Here is a 15054-nt window from a genome sequence, read left to right as displayed (position 1 = left end):
AAGTATAAAAAAGGTCATAATTACTGTCTAATAGCAATAATAAATTACATAATTGCTGCCTTCAGTAGAAAGCAATAATAAATTACATAATTACTGTCTTCAGTAGATAGCAGTAATAAGTTATATAATTGCTGTCTTCAGTAGACAGCAATAATAAGTTACATAATTGCTTAGTATTCAGTAGATAGCAATCAAATTAACATCAAGACTCTGGCTTTTCTTCTGAAGTGGCACATTTTCGCGACTTCTTCGGGCAATCCCTTCACTTGGTGAGCCCTCCTAATATTAGCTGATTCTTCAGTAATTTTGTTTGTAACTTAGGTCTTCTACATCAGTATCCAGTAGCGTAGCCAGGGGGGGGGTGCCCCTGACAAAAAATGAAAGAAAAAGTGCCCCCCGGACAAAAAAATGAAAGAGAAAATCAAGAGGGCAAAGGAAAAGAAAAAGGGCAAGGAGCCCCTTTTCTACCAAAATTCAGGGCCAAAATAGTGTAAAATACAAATTTTTCCGCGCTACGCGCGCACATTGTAACAATGAAGCCCCCTTTTAAGCCGGATAATGGGCGAAAATAGTGTAAAATACCATTTGTTTTGCGCTACGCGCGCACATCATCCCTATAAGGCCCTTTTCGGGAAGCTCGAAGACACACATTCTCTATGTATTGTATGATGCAACTGCAATATTTTTCGTCTGTGCCCCAAAATTTTTATTTTGCCCCCCCCTGACCAAGAAAGCTGGCTACGCCCCTGTCAGTATCCTCCAGTTGAGGCAGGGGTTCAAAAGTATACCACCAATCTTGGCTCTGAACTCTTCTGCAATCAGAGGGTTGATAAGTCTACTGCTGTCATAGCTTTTTGGAGTTCAGTTTTCAGGCGTTTGGTTCTGACTGGTGCTGACACCACTTTAGTGATCACTAGATTTTGATCTGAGCCCACATCATGCAGCTTAGCAGTATGATCGGCAATTCTGGATGGTACTTATAGGTTTTCCTGTTGAGTTATGATGAAGTCAATCATATTTTTGTATTTCCGACAAGGTGAAGTCCATGTTACCTTTCTACATGCTTTATGCTGGAAGTGGGTGTTACAGACTGTCAACTTGTGGAGCATGCAGCAATAGACAGCAATAATAAATTACGTAATTGCTCTCTTCAGTAGATAGCAACAATAAATTACATAATTGCTGTCTTTAGTAGATAGCAATAATAATTTAAATAATTACTGTCTTCAGTAGACAGCAATAATAAGTTACATAATTGCTGTCTTTGTAGATAGTAATAATAAGTTTCATAATAAGCCCAATCGCCATTCTAACTTCCGGTTTTTGAAAGCAGTTTTAGGACAGTTTGACCTCTGACATATCGAGAAAATTTACGTAATTATTATTAATTTTCTTAAATTATTGTCACAATTTTGATCATTAAAAATACCAAATAATTAATTATAAAACACTAATATTTTTTATATTTGTTTTAAATATTGTAAAACATTTTAAATTATATTTGTGTACGTACAAAAACCCAATATTTCTGAATTTTCTGAAAGGTCAAAGGACAAAGTGTCCTAAAATTGCAAAAACTGTCCTACAATGCATTGCAAACTTCCAATGCCGATTGGGCTTATTGCTGCCTTCAGTAGATAGCAATAATAAGTAACATAATTACTATTAGAAGAATGTTTTGACTTCAACACTACTCATAATTAAAATTTGATCGCTTACCGACAGCGCTAGCCAGATGTTATGGCTCTGATATCAGATTTATGGCTTGTTGACAACCTTCGATGACGTCACACTAGAAGAAGATGACGTCAAAGGTGTTGTCCTCGTCCCCCTGGTGGTCTTGGGTATGAGTAGGTTGTCCCAAACTGGATCTAAATCCAGTCCACTCCCTCATTTTAAATCATTAGTTTTGGTTTCTCTTTTGTTCAGAAACCAAAAATCAAGGGATTAAAAAGTGGAGATGAACTGGTCTGCAATCATAACACTATTGTGCTGGGAGGACACAAAAGGGTATATATTATACAAATATTAACTGTCTATGAGTGTGATGGTCAAAATATAATCACGAGGTGAAAGATGGATTGTTCCATTCCACGAGCCGGCTAAAGAATCTGCTAAAAATAAAATTACCACTGGAAAGAGCAAATTCTATACGTCTAAATAAAAAAAGAATTGTTGAAATTGCTCATAGCAAACTAAAGTTATACTCATTTGAATACAACCACCCATTTTTGTAGCTGCACACGGCTGATTGATTTTCATCCATTTCAATCTCGACGAATCAGCAAAGTGCTAACAGGATTTATTGTTGAAAAGACAACTTTTGCTTTTAATTAATATTCAACAAAGTCCATTACGGTACTATAGTTTGTAGGGATACCAATTCAAGTCTTTACGAACGATCCAGCAGAAGCTTGATTGGGGAATGTTGGGTAAAGGATTGAGCTGATCTTTGGTCGTGCTGTAACGCATGTCTAACTCTAGCAATGGTCACTTGTGATCTAGCAGTTCGTGGACTGCCTGAAGCTTCCGGCTGTCTGTTCCTTAGTGTCCCATGCACATTGAGCTTGTTCACATTTTTATATACTGCTACCTTACATGAAACCCGGTTAACTGTAGGAAATTGGAGACGAAAAAGACGCTGAACTTCAGTGGGACTCTTCATGTCTTAGTTTCATGATACTTCGTCGACAGAAACGTGCGCTCCCGTGCGGTAAATTGTGGTGCCATGTTGTCATTTGGCCCGTTTTATTATAATGTAGTGCAATGAGGTAAAATTCATATTGAAAAGAGCCCTTTAACATGTAGGAATTATTGATCGAAACCACACCTGCCACATAACTTTATTTGCATTTGAATATCGCGCCTTACCAATCAATATAACAGGTATGCCCCTACTTGGGAAGTGAAACCGTGTGCAGCTACAAAAATGGGTGGTTGTATTCAAATGAGTATAACTCAAGTTTGCTGTCTGCAATTGCAACAATTCCTTTTTTATGTAGACGTGTAGAATTTGCTCTTTCCAGTAGTATTTTCATTTTTAGCAGATTCCTTGCAGATCTTGAGTTACAGCCCCTCAAACATGAGTTTACTTCTTTTTGACTCAGCCTGTATATAATAGCCTATTGTGGTAACATTTTCATTATCGGATATCTATCAACGCGGGCGACAGTTGCTCTCTTCCGTAGGTGGCACACTTTCATGACACCTTATAATTACACCCGAGTTCTATATACGAGGCCTACATGTAGAAATCATGTGCATATATTGAGGGGGTGGGGGTGTGTTTTGTTTATTTGTCTGAAATATAAACGATGCATGATAATGTAGATGATTTGATTATGAATTAGGTTATTTCCCGGAAAGCACAACCCATACCTCTTACCTATGTTCCCTCCGCCACCTATATATAACCTCCTCCCTCCCCCTCCCCACTCTCAATATCGACTCTTCTCTATTATTCCACTCCACTCTTGAGCTCCCCTCTCCCCTCTTTCCCTTCCCACTTCCAATGCTCTCTCCCCTCTGTTTCTCTTTTTTCCTTACCCTTACCCCCTGACGATCTCTTCTCTCTCTCTTCTCTAATAAATAAATTGAATAAAAGTCAATTTAAACCAGCTTTCTATGATATTGATCTTCCGTCATGCGACATGCACATAAATAGAGTTGTGTATAATAGTGTTTATATCACTGAAGTGTCTATTATATTACTCAAGTGTATAATCTTTCAAGTGTCTATTGTAATGTCTATGGAAATATTTCGATGGTCTATATATTTTCACAGTGAAATAAGCCAAGGCTATTTCGTAGTCTCAAGTCAATGCTTTCAAACTAAATCAATGCTTTCAAATGTAGACTGCTTTGTTCGACTTCTCTGCTCGTGAATATTGCACTGCGAAATTTAAACATTTCTTTAATTGTATACTTAGATCAGGTAACTTTAAACCCTGTAATTTTATTCGTCACACCACTTATAAGAAACTGAAACCAAAACCGAAACTAACTGTCACAAATGTTTAGTTTTTAACAAAAGGTAGAAACAATGAGTTCGATATCTTGTGATTCAAGTGGTTATGCAGGACAATAGGAAACCACGTGACCAAAACCAAAACCAAAACTAAAACTAAACATTTGAAATGAGGCACTGCCTATGTTCAAGTTGGGTCCTTTTTTCCCTGATGTGAATGGCTTCTAGGACCCTTCTGGAAAATTCTTTGGGTTCTTTTTCCAGCACATTTACGTTTTCCCAGTCTATTTGATGGGTGTTTTTGCTCCTGGAAATATGCTCATGTACAGCAGATTTGGAACCGGCAGCCTTTGATTTATGTTCAGATAGCCGTTTTTCCAACTTTCTACCTGTTTCACCAATGTACATAACATCACAGTCTGAACAGGAGATTTCGTAGACGGTCCCTGACTGTTTTAATTTGTCTACTTTATCTTTCGGTAAGTGTTTGCCGGAGTGTGCGGTATGGTTTGAAGGCTGTGGGAACACCTGCTGTTTTGAATGCTCGGCGAAGCTGCTCTGAAGTTCCTGCCAAATAAGGTAAAGTTATTGTGTACCCCCTGGAAGTTTCACTATCCGGTTCGTCCTGTGAAGCTGATTTTTCACGCTTCTCCTGGGCTCTGAAAAAGGTCCAGTCGCGATAACCGCAGTTTCGGAACGCTCCTTTTACGTGTTCAATTTCCTCAGCTCTATCCTCCGGATCCGTAACAATTTCACTCCTATATAGCAATGTCTTGATCACACTTAGTCTGTGCTCCAGTGGGTGGTGGGAAGCGAAACTTAAATACTGGTCAGTGTGAGTTGCATGGTTTTCTAAAGATCTTGACCTTCACACTGCCATCGCTAGCCCGCACGATCAGAGTGTCTGGGAAAGGAAGTTGCCCGTCTTCCTCTTCCTCTCTGGTAAACTTAATGTTGACGTCTTGCGAATTTATGTGATTTGTAAATTCATCCACGTGCGAAGTTTTTATAACGCAGAATGTGTCGTCGACATAGCGAACTCATATGCGTGGTGGATGAGGAGCGGATGACAAAGCTCGCTTTTCAAAATACTCCATATACGCGTTGGCCACCAGGGGACTACAAGGACTGCCCATTGCGCATCCATCCTTCTGTTGGTAGTATTTCTCTCTGAACACAAAATATGTCATGCTCAAGCAAAAGTTCAAGAGATTGATGATGTCGTCCACCTCTAGATCTTCCGCTGTCCCTACTTTCCAGGTTTCGTCATTTTCCAACAAACTGCGAACGACGACGAGGGCTTCTTTCACCGGGATAGAAGTGAACAATGCCGACACGTCAAAGGACACTATTGACTCATCAGGCTCTACTTTTAAGTCTTTGATCTGGTTAACAAAGGCCTGAGAATTAATGATGTGATGTTCCGTTTTTCCTATCAAAGGTGATATAATGTCCGCAACAAATCTCGCAAGATTATAGGTCACAGCACCGATGCTTGACACGATGGGTCTTAACGGTGCCTCGGCTTTATGTATCTTTATGAGAACCTGAAATCTGGGAACATCAGCTACGGTAGGATATAAGTCCCAATATGTCTTGCTAGTTATCGCACCTGTTTCCTTGAGTTCTTTCAGCAACTTGATAAGTCTGCTTTGAAATTTCTGAGTGGGTCATAGAAGGTTGCCAACAAGCCATAAATTATCAGAGCCATAACATCCGGCTGCGGACGTAGTTGGTACTGTGAAAGCGCTCCCGGTAAGCGATCAAATTTTAAGTAGGCCTAGTGTTGAAGTCAAAAAATTCTTCTAATTTAAATTATACCACTACGTATGAATATACAATTTTATAACATAATTACTGTCTTCAGTAGATAGCAATAATAAGTTACATAATTGCTCTCTTCTGCAGATAGCAATAATAAATTACATAATTGCTGTCTTCAGTAGATAGCAATAGTGAATTACATAATTGCTGCCTTCAGTAGACATCGACAGCAATGATAAATAGCATCATTGCTGTCTTCAGTAGATAGCAATAATAAGTTACATTGCTGTTTTCAGTAGATAGCAATAATAAATTACATAATTGCTGTCTTCAGTAGACAGCAATAATAAATTACATAATTGTTGTCTGCAGTAGATAGCAATAATAAATCACATAGTTACTGTCTTCAGTAGAAATCAATAATAAATAACATAATTGTTGTCTGCAGTAGATAGATAGCAATAATAAATCACATAATTACTGTCTTCAGTAGAAATCAATAATAAATAACATAATAGATAACATAATTGCTCTCTTCAGTAGATAGCAATAATAAATGACATAATTGCTGTCTTCAGTAGACAGCAATACTAAATTACATAATTGTTGTCTGCAGTAGATAGCAATAATAAATTACATAATTGCTGTCTTCAGTAGATAGCAATAGTGAATTACATAATTGCTGCCTTCAGTAGACATCGACAGCAATGATAAATAGCATCATTGCTGGCTTCAGTAGATAGCAATAATAAGTTACATAATTGCTGTTTTCAGTAGATAGCAATAATAAATTACATAATTGCTGTCGTCAGTATCTAGTAGACAGCAATAATAAATTACATAACTGTTGTCTGCAGTAGATAGCAATAATAAATCACATAATTACTGTCTTCAGTAGATAGCAATAATAAATAACATAATTGCTCTCTTCAGTAGATAGCAATAATAAATTACATAATTGCTGTCTTCAGTAGATAGCAATAATAAATATCATAATTGCTCTCTTCAGTAGATAGCAATAATAAATTACATAATTGCTGTCTTCAGTAGACAGCAATAATAAATTACATAATTGTTGTCTGCAGTAGATAGCAATAATAAATGACATAATTACTGTCTTCAGTAATTTCACCAATGCTTCCGCCAATACTGACCAGCAGACTTGGCCTAAAGTCAAGTCTGAGATCAAAAACATAATTTACGATGATCGCGTGACTTTTTGACAAGATTACATCCGCCCTCTCCTTCAGCAGGGAAATCTTCTGAGGTTAATGCATCTCCAGTCGTTCGACCTTACCTGGAGATGGTTTATATACAGCCTTCCGAGAGGGGTGTTAAGTTTTGCCGTTCGTGCCTCCATCGACTTTTTGCCAACTTTAAGTAACCTGCGTACTTGGGGTAAAAGGACTAATGCTAATTGCAAACTCTGTGGGAACAAAGAAACTCTTCTTCATGTGTTAAATTTCTGCCCCGTGTCTCTTGAACAGGGCCGCCTAACTTAGCGTCACAATGCAATTTTACTTCATTTAGTTAACATTCTCAAATCTAAGTTTCCTTTGGCCACAATTTTTGCTGACATCGCCGGGTTCTCTACCGGTGGGGGTTCTATTCCCCCTAACATCATGATCACCAATTTAAAACCAGACATTGTAGTCCTTCATGATGACGGCATCTCCATACAAGTCATTGAGCTCACTGTCCCCTTTGAAACAAATATTTAAAAAGCCCACGACCGGAAAGAAACCAAATATTCCCATCTCATCCACGATCTGAATGATGAAGGTTATAAATGTCAATTGTTTTGCATCGAAGTAGGCAGTCGTGGCCTCATAACTCACGAAAACGAACATCGTCTGAAATCAATTTTACAGGCCAGCACGAAAAAAGTCAAACCTCTGAAGAAAGAGCTCAGCCAGCTCGCCCTCCTCTCAAGCTATACCATCTGGAATGCGCGGCATATAGTCTCCTCCGCAGCCAGTTTGGTTACGCTCCCTCCACACAAACAGTCTGCCAATGGCCACTTATAACGCCGTTTCTGATTGGCTACACGTAAGTAGCCGTAGAGCTGTACATACGGGAACTTGATTGACCTCAGTCTAGCTGGCGAGATGGCGGGTCAAACTTGCTCATGAATAATAAAGTAGCCGTCTAGCCGATCGGCCAATTGAAAGCTTTGTTTGACGTCAAGCTGGATGACGTCGGCAGAAAACCGTTAGCGAATCAAAAAGGACCAGTTCGTGACCATTGGCAGACTGTTTGTGTGGAGGGAGCGGAACCAAACTGGCTGCTGTGGAGACTAGCGCGGCATAATGCTGTTTGGGAGAATTGTTCCTACATAAAATGCTGAGCTCATCCTCTGGAGGATTTCACTTTCTTCTGCATCATCCTTCCCATTCCCAGGCTTTCATGTTTTCTATTAACCTTGCCTTTTTGATGAAATGTGTATTATATATTTAATTGTTATTTGTGCTGTTTTTGATGTCTACCCTGCATGGGTTTGGGTCTTCCCAAACCCTGTCCTGGGTTTCATTTTTCCATTCTTTGTGTTTTTTAATGAATAAAGAGTGATTGATATATAGCAATAATATGTCATTTAAAAATATGAATTTTCAATTCAATTCAATTCCCTCAAATGAGGGAAATTTATTCAGTATATAAAGGCCTCCGGCCCTAAAATACATTGTAAATTACATAAACAATATTAACGTATACATCTACTGACGAAAGTATATATCTCTCTTCTTACATGCATTAAATAAATATTTACACAGATTTGTCAAGATCCTGCTATCAGAAGTCTGCATGAATTGGCAATACTTCAGTTCAGTTGGGTTTTCACGATAGTATCTAGGTATAAAACGTTGCCGCTCATTCCTAAAATAATCACACACTAGAACAAAATGCAGTTCATCTTCGACCAATCCAGACTCACATAATTTACAGAGACGTTCATCGCGTGGTATACCTTCATATCTTCCTAAAACTACTTCCAAATTCAAACTACCCAGTCGGAGTTTAGTCAACAAAATCTTCATCATAACATTTTCAATTATAAATAAATACTTTTCACATATGATATCAGTCTTAAAGATTGAATAATATTTTAACTTAGAATTAGTACGCATAGACTCATCAAAACGTTGTAGTTCTATGTCTGTACAACGTTGCTTAAAAAGTGAAATAAAAACATTTTTATTGGCAACACCTTGTGCAATCCAAACGTGACCAAATCCTCTAGAAAACAAAATGTTTTTGACAGCTAGTGCCCAACACTCCTGGCCACGTTCGGCTTTGTTGTACTGAAATTTATAACACTGAAATAATGTTCTATTATGACTTAATTCAAGAATATATAGCCAATACTTGATAACTCTCATCAGAGTTTGAATAAACAAAGGATATCTGCCCAATTCACCTCGCACACCATCACTAGAAGTTGTTTTTGGTATGTTGAGTAGGTACCTGCAGAAACTTAAATGTACTCTTTCAATTAACATTGATTCATCTGTTCCCCATAATTCGCAGCCATAAAACATAATTGGGGCAATTTTAGTATCAAAAATTTTGCACATTACATCAGGAGGTAGGCGACCAAATTTACTGGCAATGCTTTTAACACTAAAAAGGGCTTTCTTAGCCTGTACACTTAAATACTCTTGTGATTTGATCCATGATCCAGACGAACTGAATGTAACTCCTAAGTACTTAAATGAATTAACAGTGTCTATTTGCTCGTCTAAATAATACCATTTTTCATATCTCTTTAATACACCACCACGACGAAAAACAATGATTTTTGTTTTCTCAGTATTGACTGTTAGACCCCATACTTTACAGTAGTTAGCAAGAATATTTATTTGTCGTTGCAGTCCAAATACTGTATCACTGATCAGTGCTAGATCATCAGCATAGAGTAAGTGGTTTACATATGCGTCGCCAAGTTGGATTTCCTGGATGTCAGAAGAATTCAGCTGTTGACTCAAGCTGTTGAGGAACAAATTAAAAAGAAATGGTGATAATACAGACCCTTGCTGAACACCTGATAAACAAGGAAAAGAATTTGTGACTCCATTAGGAGTTTTAACATGTGCATTTAATTGCATATACATGGAACGCAACACTTCAAGGATGTTACCTGTAATTCCAGCATCTTTTAGTTTAGAAATGAGCAGTTGGTGATTCACAGAATCAAAAGCTTTACGAAAATCTACGAAAGCAATATATCATCGACCTTTTTTACGTGACAAGTATCTATTAATTACTGTATACATAATAAAAACATTATCTGTTGTGCGATAACCTTTTCTAAAACCAGCTTGTTCTTAGCAAAAGAAATTCACTGCGTCTGCCCAGAAGTTCAATCTATTCAGGAGAACTCCCGAGAAAACTTTACATAGAACTGAAATAAGTGATATTCCCCGATAATTACTGGGCTCATCAATGAATGAATGTATGAGTATGAATGAATAATAAATAACATAATTGCTCGCTTCAGTAGATAGCAATACTAAATGACATAATTGCTGTCTTCAGTAGATAGCAATACTAGATGACATAATTGCTGTCTTCAGTAGATAGCAATAATAAATTACATAATTGTTGTCTGCAGTAGATAGCAATAATAAATTACATAATTACTGTCTTCAGTAGATAGCAATAATAAATGACATAATTACTGTCTTCAGTAGATAGCAATAATAAATGACATAATTGCTGTCTTCAGTAGATAGCAATAATAAATAACATAATTGCTCTCTTCAGTAGATAGCAATACTAAATGACATAATTGCTGTCTTCAGTAGATAGCAATACTAAATGACATAATTACTGTCTTCAGTAGATAGCAATAATAAATGACATAATTGCTGTCTTCAGTAGATAGCAATAATAAATAACATAATTGCTCTCTTCAGTAGATAGCAATACTAAATGACATAATTGCTGTCTTCAGTAGATAGCAATACTAAATGACATAATTGCTGTCTTCAGTAGATAGCAATAATAAATGACATAATTGCTGTCTTCAGTAGACAGCAATACTAAATTACATAATTGTTGTCTGCAGTAGATAGCAATAATAAATGACATAATTACTGTCTTCAGTAGATAGCAATAATAAATGACATAATTACTGTCTTCAGTAGATAGCAATAATAAATGACATAATTGCTGTCTTCAGTAGATAGCAATAATAAATAACATAATTGCTCTCTTCAGTAGATAGCAATACTAAATGACATAATTGCTGTCTTCAGTAGATAGCAATACTAAATGACATAATTGTTGTCTGCAGTAGATAGCAATAATAAATAACATAATTGCTCTCTTCAGTAGATAGCAATACTAAATGACATAATTGCTGTCTTCAGTAGATAGCAATAATAAATGACATAATTGCTGTCTTCAGTAGACAGCAATACTAAATTACATAATTGTTGTCTGCAGTAGATAGCAATAATAAATTACATAATTACTGTCTTCAGTAGATAGCAATAATAAATGACATAATTACTGTCTTCAGTAGATAGCAATAATAAATGACATAATTGCTGTCTTCAGTAGATAGCAATACTAAATAACATAATTACTGTCTTCAATAGCAATAATAAGTTCGAGGGTTGAGAGCCGGAAAGCCTCAACTCATAATCACCTGCTCCCACAAAATGAGCATAAAGTCGCCCGCATTGTACTATAGAAGATAAGTCCATTAATCATGACAACATTCAATAGAAAACAAAACATTGTTGAGGAAATATTGATCAAATCAAAGAGCCAACTTTATGCTGAACTATGCCATAGTCCGGATTTTTGATAAATAAAAATATGCTATTAATCATGATTCATGATGAACTCGAAATTATATTGATATTTATTACATCAAAATACTGGGCTTATATAATACTGCGCCAATAAAGTATCCTTACAGTTGGAAAAATAATCACAATTTCAAAACTGAAACAATATTGAGGTAAATTTGTTTTTTTTTATAGATGCACTATCTAATCCTGCTCATTATGACACCAAATTGAACCCAATGTGACCTCAAGAAGTAAAGTTACAAGCAATTGAATAGACGATACGGACACTAAACATCATGTTGCCCTTATACTTTCGCGTTTGGACCATGGTAACAGCCTTCTCTATGGACTCAAGTCTCAAGATCTTCGCCGCCTTCAATCCCTTCAACACATAGCATCTAAGCTAATTTTCTCCGTTCCTAGACATACTGAATCCAAAACCTCTCATGAACAACCTTCATTGGCTTCCGATTAGCAACCGCATCCAATTCAAACTCTGTCTTCTGATTTATAAGTGCCTGACTGACTCTGCTCCGCGATACCTCATCGATTCAATTAGTCTTAAGCCAACAAGGTCCTGTAATACAAGATCTGCCCTGGACAGAACTCTCCTAAACATTCCCATGTGTGCAAGTTATAAACTCACATCTGCTTCTTCTCTCACACAATTCAAAAAGCTGCTGAAAACTCACAATTGTACAATTTTTAGTATTTTTAATTTTGTCTTTACATTGACATTTCTTGTTTTCCACTGGCTGGTTATTGTTTGTTGTTGGTAATATAGTTAGTGCGTTTAGATCAATTTTTTGCATAAGCGCCTTAAATCACCTTTATGTACGTATGTAATAGCATTTCAATACTGAACAATTCTGATTTTAGAATCTACCCGTTTATTAAAAAAAAAACCATGTCGTTTCTCATCAGATAGATGAAGCAGCCTCAGGGCCCCGAGTTAGTGCACTGATAACCCCAGGGCAGGGGTACTCTATAGATACCAGTATACATGAGCCCCATATGTTATATATTATGGACCCCAGGGCCCCAAATGTTAAAAAAATAAGGGGCAACAGATTAACAAGGTAGCTCTAAAGCTACAAGAACACCAGGGCTCATGTGGCACATGTATGAGCCCTAAATTGTAGATATGCCTTTTGCCCTTTTTGGCCCTAGATGTTCAAGGCTAGGGGCCCAGAGGCCCAAGTGTTAAAACAAAGGGCCAGCCGTTTCTCATCAGCAAATAAAGTAGCTATAGAGTTCAGATTTGGTACACTAAACGGTCTTCAACATTATATTGTTATAATTACCGGTATGTATATACATGAACCCCATAAGGGAGTACGGTGACTAAAAAGATCAGATGTGAAAATCTATCAATTGTGCACAAATTAATTATATCAGAGTTTTAAGTTTAAATGCAAAAAATATTTTTCTTGCCCCCCCCCCCCACTTTTGAGGCAAAAAACCCAAAATCACGTAAATTTCCACTTTTTGCGGCAATTTTGGGCAAAATTTTCCAATTTTGGCGCCGCCACTGAATGCAATATCACAATCACAATGGGCAAGTAGACTACGAAGAAGTCTAACTTTATGCTTATTTTTGAGAGCTGGTCATAATGAGTTACGGGTTTCTGGTTCTGAACCCTCGAGTCAGGGAGGTAAATAAAGATAATTTTAATTTCAATTTAATTATTTTTGCCCTCAAATAAGGGAAAATAATAATAAAATAATTTACTGGGTGGGCAACCGTAATTAATGGCATCCAGGCGTTTGCATTTTTGGAAATGAAATGTAGACCTGTTTTTGCGTTTAATTTGGCTATAGGTATTACCAAACCAGTATTTGACCAGGTATTTACTAGTAATTTCAATGTTTACAAGTATTTCCCAGTAATTTCCGGTATCAGAGATGCCACTTTTCCTTCTTTTATAAAGTCACTTTTAACTTCAGCCCATTTTGGGGACTTTTTTAAATCCAAATTTACACATTAATCAGTCGTTTTTTCACAAAGTTCCAGGGTTTTTGAGTAGCCTTAAGGGATCTAAAATGAGCGTTTATTGCGTTTCGACAGTATTTTTGTGGGACATGAGAGCACCTCAGACCTATCGAATTGCATTCTGAATACGAAGCATGTCTTTCTGATATCAAATAATTTTCATTTTTGAAAATCACAATATAATACAAAATTTACGACAAATTATAAAAATTTGATATTTTTCAAATTTTGATATATAACAGTCCTCGAAGTAAATTATATAAATCTAATGACATATTCTTAAAGTGTATGTAGCAGGGAGGAAAAGCCGACGGTCAATTGAAAATTTTGACCTTTCATATTGAAGATATGGATTTTTTCCCAAAAAGACCTAATTTTTTTGGTGTTTTGGGGAAAAAATCCATATCTTCAATACGAAAGGTCAACATTTTCAATTGATCGTCGGCTTTTCATCCCACCTACATATACTTTAAGTATAAATCATCAGATTTATAAAGTTTACTTCAAGTACTGTTAAATATCAAAAATATCAATTTTTAATGATTTGCCATAAAATGTGTATTAAATTGCGAATTTCAAAAATCAAAATTATTTGATATCAGAATGACATTCTTCGTATTCAGAATGCAATTCGATATGTCTGATGCTCTAATGTCCCACAATAAATACTGTCCAAACGTTCATACCCCAGCCCTTACGTGGTATTTTTTTCCCAAGCCGGTAAACCAATTTACTAGAATTTGGCAATATGTGACGTGTCATGTCAAAAGGAGACACTTTTGGGCAGGTTATGAATTTTGAGGTTTTTACATATCTTAAATATAGAGATATTTTGCTCCACAACGCCGTTTTCCCAAATGAATTTGGACATTCCTAAGCAAAGATATTGAGTTCGGAAGTTATGGTATTATAAAATTGGAAATTGAGATATCGGCCTTTAAAAATATTATTGAGAGTGGGAATTAACTTGAAAAATGTCTCAAAAATACAAGATGCCAGTTACATTCCGGTCTGAAACTATCAGACAATATTTTTAACATGAATAACATCACAAATTAGCAACAAACCCAAATTGTGAAAAAATCACCCACCAGCAGATTTTTGGCTATTTCTCCATTTACGATCCTGCCCAAAAGTGTCTCCTTTTGACATGACACATCACATATATGGCCAGCCCTAAATTATATTGATCTATTTCCCAACTATAATTAAAATGTTTCTTTTAAATATAAAGTAACTAACATAGGCCCCAATGTTGCACAAAATAATAAAGACCTATGTAGAATCGGAAGGTGTAAAAAGTATAATGAACAAAAAATAACTTATATTCTATAAGTTCAGATTGATTGCATGATATTATTTTCATAATTATAATACTATTACCTATTTGTGCATGCTCAAAGACTTGAAATGAGGAATATATATCTATATCTGGAAGGTAAAAACACTCCTCATTCAAGAATCCAATTTTATGGGCTCAACATGCTAAATAAATTCTTTCAGATTTTGTGCTCAAAATAATATTAATTTTT

The sequence above is a fragment of the Amphiura filiformis genome, chromosome 9 (assembly GCF_039555335.1).
Source record: "Amphiura filiformis chromosome 9, Afil_fr2py, whole genome shotgun sequence".
In the NCBI taxonomy this organism is placed as follows: domain Eukaryota; kingdom Metazoa; phylum Echinodermata; class Ophiuroidea; order Amphilepidida; family Amphiuridae; genus Amphiura; species Amphiura filiformis.
The sequence above is the reverse complement of the archived record's forward strand: the minus strand, read 5'-3'. Positions refer to the sequence as shown.